Source organism: Pinus tabuliformis, chromosome 3_1 (assembly GCF_031772625.1).
Source record: "Pinus tabuliformis cultivar Carrire ecotype Pingquan chromosome 3_1, CPIR1, whole genome shotgun sequence".
NCBI classification, from domain to species: domain Eukaryota; kingdom Viridiplantae; phylum Streptophyta; class Pinopsida; order Pinales; family Pinaceae; genus Pinus; species Pinus tabuliformis.
Window position 1 is genome coordinate 522,919,169 of NC_142301.1, and position 9,117 is coordinate 522,928,285.

Genomic DNA, 9,117 nt, shown 5'->3' on the forward strand with positions numbered 1-9,117 from the left:
ATTCCTAGGCTTCGCACAATGAATCTGCACCTCCACATTTCACACAAAGTATCAAGAGATCTTAATATTCCATTATAATTCTAAGACAACTTGTTGGGAAGTCACATGTGTATAATTTGGAGTTGCAAGGGAGATAATAACAACAAATAGTGGAAATTATTTCCTAGACATAGAATTCTCATATAATAACAAAACACATACTCGTGTTGCATTAATCAATTAACTAGCCTTAGCGGCAGGGACTATAGTCTTGTATTAATAATATTTTGTGGCCATCTAAAATTGATATTGTGTATTTATAGAGAAAAAGAAAGAAAATATTCACTAAAAATAATTTATATATATATATATATATATATATATATATATATATATATATATATATATAATATGGAAAAAGAATAATAATAAAAATCAAAATAAATATATTTTATTTTATTTCTGATCTTTTTTTTTAAATTGGAATGACATAAAGAAGATTAGCATGGCCTTTGGGCAATGATGACATGCAAAATTTGAGAAATAGTCCAAATTTTTAACTTTTCAGATATATTTCTTATTTTTATAATATTTTTTAAATAAACATTAAAAATTTAATTTATAAATATGTTACAGATCATATAAATAGTATTAAGCAATCTAAATTTAGTATTTAATGAATTATATAATAATATTTATGAATTTTAAAATTATATTAATAAAAAATATTTATTAAATTAATAATTTAAAGTAATGTGATTTTTTCCATATTAGTAAAAATAACTTTTTACACTTTAGAAAAAAACTATTGTTTGAGAGGGGCATTGTATAGCTTAGGATGAAGGACATGTGTCATTCATTTTGCGTTCAATTGTTTCGTAAAATAAAAATAAAAAGTTAATTCTAAAAATAAAAAACAATGTTGGCTATAATAAAAATAAAAAGTAGAAGCATTATAAAATATTAATAATTTAATCTTGCTCATCACTGAATTTTTTATATAGATGTTTGGCTAGTTTTAGTTAAAGGCATTATAAAATAATAATAATAATAATAATTCTAACATCTTTTACTTTGATGGGGGTGGATAGCCTGAGGACGTCAGGGTTCGTTTCTGGCCTCCCCCCAGACTCCCCATGCGAATGAAGGCATGTAAAAGAAAACATGTGTGAAACCTTCTAGCCATGCTTAGGTGCATTTATGTGGAGGAAAGTGGGAGATGGGTATGAGCCGAAGCTCAATCGGTATTGTAATGTTATTATGGTGATGGCAGCTCGGGGTGTGCAACTCAGAATGGCGCCTTGCTGATGAGTATTGGAGGCTGGAAGAGGCAACCTACCATCCCTTGGATTATGACAGGGATGGCATTTGGTTCCAGCAGGGAGTCTTTGGCCCGTGGGTATTTGATCTATTCCTCCTCTCTTTGTGGCGCCCTCCAGAATGAGTGATCTTTCGAAGGCCAATTTGCCAACGTCTTTCATCTGGCGACTTGAAATAATTTTGGTTTCTTGCAAGGCCCATTCCTAGAAGTGTTGGGGGTGTTGAGTGGAGTATTAGAGGGGAATTAGGGAGGAATCTATCTCAATTTCCTCTCATTGCATTGGGTATGTGGTACTTTGTGGCTCCTCGACCTACGGGTGAAAAAGTGTGTGATCCTTTCTGGTGTTCTATTTATGAACATAACACTTGGTGGTGGTGTGCTCTGTGGGGGGTCAAACTAGTGTTGGGTGGCTCAAATTGGGCATGAAAAGCGTTTAGCAGTGTAGTTCATGGGGCTCAGTGGATGGTTTTTTCTACCGCCCTGGCCGAGTGTCAATATGGTGAATTTAAGTGGGGTTAAGGGGGTTCTGGTGTTTCACAAGAGTAGTGCAAGTGACAAAGGAGTCACGTGGGTGTCGAGGTGTGGTGTGTGTATGGCACCATGTCAAAGTTTGTAGAAATTTTCACTGTAGATTAAACTAATTATGCAATGTACTAAACAAAAATACTTAACGTACTTCTACAATCAAACTTGCGGAAGCTTAATCGATTTTGAGCAAGATCAAACAGAACACATACAACAGAGAAGAAGATTCAATAACACATGAAACACAAAAGAATACTCTCAGGAAAGCCTCAGCTAAAAACCCCACTATCTGTATTATCATACAAGTGGAAATATTTCAGGATTACACAAAGCTTTAGCTCCCAAGCTATCTAGCTCTCAGTACAATCCCTCACTGCTGCTCATAGATAGAATAGACAAAACATGTGCCTTCTCCTCTGTCATCCAAGCCTCCTACTTCCTTGCATAGTTTTTCCTGGGTCCTCCAACGACAACCTATGTGATTCTCACCTAACACACTGCTCTGACCTCTGTAGAAACTGCGTAATCCTCAAGGAATGAATTCATTCTGCATGCAAGAGATATTCACATGGGAATATTCTAGCAACTGATAGTACATTGTCCCTACCTTTAATCTCAACTGGGTCTTTGTCTGAACTAACATGCATGAGTTATTTATGAGAGAATATTCAATTATCTGCAGAACACTAGTTGCATGAATGCATGCATTAACTGACTGAACTCACAGTTAGTTCCACAAACTGTTTGGAACTAATTTAACTGGACTTAACTCAGTTAACTGAGCTAACTAGTTACAACTCAAATACAACTCATCCTTATCTCCTTAATTAAGGGATAACTTCCTCAATCAAAGGGATAATTGTAGCATGTCTTCACAAACACTTCATGTTTGAATTTCTCCAACTAATTAACTCAATATGAATTAGTTAATTATTTTTCAAATAGCTGGTGAGACTAAATTCAAATGTTAATTCTCAATTTTAATTCAAGGACAAATTAAAATTGGAATATATCCTGAAATGCTATTTATAGCAATGTTATTTTTAGCATTTCTTGTTGTTATTTTCAACACTCCCTCTCAACAAGAAAGGGATTATTTGTCACCTTGATGCTATCTCTATGGAACTGGAATTTAAACTTTGAAAATGCCTTAGTCAAAATGTCAGCATCTTGCTCCTCGGTCGAAATATACTGCAACAACATTATCCTCCACGCCACACAGTCTCTGAGATGATGATACTGAATGTCGATATGCTTGGACCTGTCATGAAATACTGGATTCTGAGAGATTTTGTTACAACTTTGATTATCACAATAGATCACAGTTGGATCCATCCTCTGATCAAACAAACCAACTAGAATTTTCCACATCTAAATGGCCTCACATGCTGCCTGACTTGCATCCATGTATTCAGCCTCTGTTGAGCTAAGTGAAACTGACCTTAGTCTCCTATTATACCAAGAAACTGCAGGTAAACCAAGGTTGAAAACTCCTCCTAATGTGCTCTTTCGATCTGATGGACTCCCTACCCAATTTGCATCTGTGAAGCCCTAAAGCTTCACTCCCTCCGTCTGTCTCTACCATAATCCATACTGAGATGTGCCTCTAAGGTACCTCAAAACATGCTTCGCTGCCTTTCAAAACAGCTTGGTAGGCCGAACCATAGCTTGACTTAGTTGGTTCACTGCGTAGCACAAATCTTGTCGCGTGTTCACTAAGTACATCAATGAACCCACAAGCTGCCGATACATAGTAGCCTCTACTACTTCTCCTGAAGTAGCATCCTCCTTCCTCTAGTTACCTGCTAGAGGAGTCTGCATGGGTTTGCACTTCTCCATGTGGAATCTTCTGAGTATCTCACTGGCATACTTGCCTTGAGACACAAACACTACCCCATCCTTTTGCCACTCTTCCATGCTTAGAAAGTAGTGCATGAGACCCATGTCTTTCATCTCAAACTCTCTTGCAAGGTCCTCCTTGAAAGACATGATCAACTAATCATCACCTACCAATATTAGATCATCAACATAAAGAACAATGATCAATTGCTTACCTTCCACTATGATGTGGTACAAGTTCACATATGCTTCACTCTTTATGAAGCCCAACCCAGTGAAGTAGTTGTCGATTTTGGTGTACCAGACACGAGGTGCTTGGTTCAGCCTGTAAAAAGCTCTCTTGAGTTGGCACACATGAAACTCACGATCAAAGGTCTCAAATCCTTATGGCTGCTCTATGTACACCTATTCCCGAATATTTCCATTGAGGAATGTAGTCTTCACATCCATCTGATGGATCTTCCCACCCATCTATGCTGATAGTGTCAACATCAATCTAATAGATGAGTACCTTGCTACAGGAGCAAAAATCTCATCATAGTCAATCCCGTCAACTTGTGAGAAACCACGGGCAACAAACCTTGCCTTATGTGTCTCCACACTACCGTTAGCGGCATGCTTTACCTTGTAAAGCCAACGGGAACTCACAACTGACTTGTTCTTCGGTCTTGGAACAACATCCCAAAAACTATTCCGAACTATGGAGTCATACTCCTCCACCATAGCATCAACCCAAACAGGCTGCTGCACTACTTCCTCAAAGGGATATGGTTCAGTGTCTACACATTCCCCAAGAAGGGCCATGTAACCAGTGTACTCTCAGGTGACCTTCTATGTCTACTCTGAGAAGATGGCTCTCCCACATTCTCTCTCGCATCCATCACCCCTCTTTGGAAGACTCTACATGAGTGGATGTCTCCACTCCTGAAACCTCTGCATGCGGCTACTCCGCATCAGTCTAAGGCTCCTCCTCCTTAGGAACCAAAAGTTCCTCCTATGCCTGCAACTTGAGCTCCCTTTCAAGGGAAACTCACATGGCCTTCAGCTCATCGAACTTAAGATCTCTGTGAACCACTATCCTTTGACTGGTAGGAAAATACACCTGATAGTTGTGGGGAGTATCAGTGTAGCCCACAAGTATCCCCAACTCTGTTGTCGGCTCTAGCTTCTTCCAGGCATCCTAGGTCACATGGAAATAATCGATGAGCGAAAGATCCTAAAGTGACCCACGTCTGGTCTCTTCCTGGAGAAAGCTTCCTCTGGTGTCTTCATCTTAGGTATGTGATGTGGGCTTCTTTTCTTCAAGAAAACCATTGTGTTGCACGCCTTAGCCCACAAATGAAGTGGTAGGCCTTGGTCATGCAGCATCGCCTGAGCAGCTCCCACAAAATTTTGTTCTTCCTCTCGGCCACCCCATTCTGCTGTGGGTTATGAGGTGTCGTTATCTCCCGTTTAATTCCTTCTATAGAACAAAATTCCTGAAACTCTTGAGAGACATACTCTCCAACATTTTCGCTTCGCAAGGCCTTGATCTTATTTCCTTATTCTTTTTCAACCAAGCATTTGAACTCACAAAACCTTGACAAGGTTTGATCCTTCTTCTGCATGAAATAGATATAGCATGTAAGAGAAAAATCATCAATGAAAATCACATAATACCTTTTTTTAGCAGTGGAGGCTGTCGATAATGGTCCACACACATTTGTATGAACTCACTCCAAGATTGCTTCAGCTCGACTGCCTCGATCCTAAAAGGAATATTTTGCATACTTAGCCAAGCTACAACCTTTGCATGTGTCCACTTGCTCAAGTTTACCTTTGGAAATTCTGGTAGAAATCTGCTGCATTATCTTCAAGGCCCCATGGTGTAAGTGGCCCAACCTTCTATGCCATAACTCGCCAATATCTTGGCTTTGCACCAATTCTACTTTGGAACTCGATGCAGCATAGTCATCTACCTCCAGCTTGTAGATATTCTTCACTTGAATCCCAATCCTCTTGGTCTGACCCATGGCTATGTGTCTCAGGAATGCCTTTCCTCTACTAAAGACTACATCATAGCCTTTGTCTTCCAACATCACAACCAATACCAAGTTTTTCTTCAGTCCAGGCACATACTTTACATTAATCAGGGTGAGAGGAGCTCCATGTTCCCTCTGAAACAAAACCATACCTTCACCTGAAACACGATACTTTCCATCATCGCCCATCTCAATGCGCATATGGAGGTCTTTCTCCTCCAAGGTACTGCATAAAATCTTATCATCGGTCATGTGGAATGAGGCTCCACTATCTAGGTACCAAACACAACCCCCCATCGATGAAACCATGCATGCGATGAGGGTAAAATCCAATTCGAACTGTGAGGCCAGTGCCTCACCATCTGATCCTTTTGAGAATCCCTTCTTGGATTTATTCAATGGACAATTAGTAGCATAATGGCCCACCTCATGAAAATTAAAGCATCTCACTATAGATTTGTCAATCTTCTTCCCACCATGGGAAGAACACGATTTGGAATGGGAAGCCTTCCCTTTCCCCTTTCGTGCCTTACTTGCTAAGGCTATATTTTCTTCATCATCATGCTTAGATGAAGAACTATCTCTGGTGCTTCTCTTGATCTCCTTTTGCATCAGATCTGACCATAGTCATTCCCAATCTGAGAATTTCTCTCTCCCATTCACTGAGTCCTAGTAGCTATGCTAGCTCTTAGGAATACCGAGGAGAGAAAGACTCACCATATCATCATCAGTTTTCGTGATTCCTATACTTTCAATCTCATCTTTGCAGGTGGTAAGCTTGTTTAGATATGTAAAGATCGTGTCGCCCGTTTCACACTTGATTTTCTAAAGCTTGTTCTTTAGCGCCAGCTTCCTTTGGTCATTGTTGTTCTGATATAGATCCTTCAATGTCTTCCACATTGAAAACGGAGTCTACTTCCTATGGAGACTCCAGAAAATATGGTCTCGAACTCCCTCCAAGATAATCCTCCTTGCTCTCGCCACACATTTCTTCCATTCCGCCAATTCTTGGGCATTAGCTGCTGCTAGCTTGGAGACTTCTTGATCAATGAAGTCCTTCAAACCATTGTCCTATAATACCGCTTCCATGTGATCCTTCCATGCTATGTAATTCGAGTTGCCATCCAGGGCATACTTGAGTCAATCCATTGAATGCCATTAGTGAACTTTGAGATGTGATAAGAAATTGACTTTGTACTTATAATCAAGAACTTCAAATTTCAAACTTCTCCCTTCTTTGTATATTGTTCTCTGCTTTGATAACCTGTCTCTTATACCATGTAGAAATTCTCACTGTAGATTAAACTAATTATGTAATGTACTAAAGCAAAATACTTAATCTACTTCTACAATCAAACTTGTGGAAGCTTAATCAATTTTGAGCAAGATCAAACAGAACACATATAACAGAGAAGAAGATTCAATCACACATGAAACATAGAAGAATACTTTGGGGAAAGCCTCAACTAAAAACCCCGCTATCTGTAATATCATACAAGTGGAAATATCTCAGGATTACACAAAGCTTTAGCTCTCAAGCTATCCAGCTCTCAGTACAATCCCTCACTGTTGCTCATAGACATAATAGAAAACACATATGGCTTCTCCTATGTCCTCCAAGACTCCTATTTCCTTGTGTAGTTTTTCCTGTGTCCTCCAACGACCACCTGTGTGATTCTCACCTCACACACTGCTCTGACCTCTGTAGAAACTGCGCAATCCTCAAGGAATGAATTCATTCTGCATGCAAGAGATATTCACATGAGAATATTCTAGCAACTAATAGTGCATTGTCCCCTTTAACCTCAACTGGGTCTTTCTCTGAACTGACATACATGAGTTATTTATGAGAGAATATTCAATTATCTGCAAAACACTAGTTGCATGCATGCATGCATTAACTGACTAAACTCACAACTAGTTCCACAAAATGTTTGGAACTAATTTAACTGGACTTAACTCAGTTAACTGAGCTAAAAAATTACAACTCAAATACAATTCATCCTTATCTCCTTAATTAAGGGATAACTTCCTCAATCAGAGGGATAACTATTGCATGTCTTCAGAAACACTTCATGTTTGAATTTCCCCAACTAATTAACTCAAGATGAATTAATTAATTATTTTTCAAACAGCTGGTGAGACTAAATTCGAATTTTAATTCGAGGACAAATTAAAATTGGAATATATCCTGAAATTCTATCTATAGAAATGTTATTTTTAGCATTTCTATTTTTAGCATTTCTTGTTGCTATTTTCAACACTCCCTCTCTATAAGAAATGGATTATCTGTCACCTTGATCCTGTCTCTATGGAACTTGAATTTACACTTTGACAATTCCTTAGTCAAAACGTTAGCATCTTGCTCCTCGGTTGAAATAACTGCAACAACATGATCATCCTCACCACAGTCTCTGAGATGATGATACTAAATGTTGATATGCTTGGACCTGTCATGAAATATTGGATTCTTAGAGAGTTTTATACAAATTTGATTATCACAATAGATCACAGTTGGATCCATCCCTTGATCAAACAAACCAACTAGAATTTTCCGCATCTAAATGGCCTCACATGCTGCCTGACCTGCAACCATGTATTCAGCCTCTGCTTAGCTAAGTGAAACTGACCTCTATTTCCTGTTGTACCAAGAAACTGCAGATAAACCAAGGTTGAAAATTCTTCCTGATGTGTGCCTCCAATCTGATGGACTCCCTGCCCAATCTGCATCTGTGAAGCCCTAAAGCTTCACTCCCTCTGCCCATCTGTACCATAATCCATACTGAGATGTGCCTATGAGGTATCTCAAAACATGCTTCACTGCCTTCCAAAACAGCTTGGTAGGCTAAACCATAGCTTGACTCAGTTGGTTCACCACGTAGCACAAATATTGTCGTGTGTTCACTAAGTACATCAGTGAACCCACAAGCTGCCGATACACAGTAGCCTCTACTACTTCTCCTGAAGTAGCATCCTCCTTCTTCCAGATACTTGCTAAAGGAGTCTACATAGGCTTGCACTTCTCCATGAGGAATCTCCTGAGTATCTCATTGGCATACTTTCCTTGAGACACAAACACTTCCCCATCCTTTTGCCACACTTCCATGCCTGGAAAGTAGTGCATGATACCCATTTCTTTCATCTTGAACTCTCTTGCAAGGTCCTCCTTGAAAGACATGATCAACTAATCATCACCTGTCAATATCAGATCATCAACTTAAAGGACAATGATCAACTGCTTACCTTCCACCATGATGTGGTACAAGTTCGCATCTGCTTCACTCTCTGTGAAGCCCAACCCGGTGAAGTAGTTGTCGATCCTGGTGTATCAAGCATGAGGTGCTTGCTTCAGCCCATACAAAGCTCTGTTGAGTCAGAAAACGTACGACTCACGATCAAAGGTCTCAAATCCTTCTGGCTGCTCTATGTACA

The 9,117-nt window shown here is 39.2% G+C and overlaps 1 non-coding gene across 1 annotated transcript; it reads left to right on the top strand.

Moving 5' to 3' along the window:
• The first annotated feature begins 432 nt into the window (after positions 1-432).
• Positions 433-537, top strand: LOC149188122 (U6 spliceosomal RNA). The gene has a single exon (XR_016256677.1). It is a non-coding gene; the product is annotated as a U6 spliceosomal RNA (small nuclear RNA).
• The last annotated feature ends 8,580 nt before the right edge of the window (positions 538-9,117 follow it).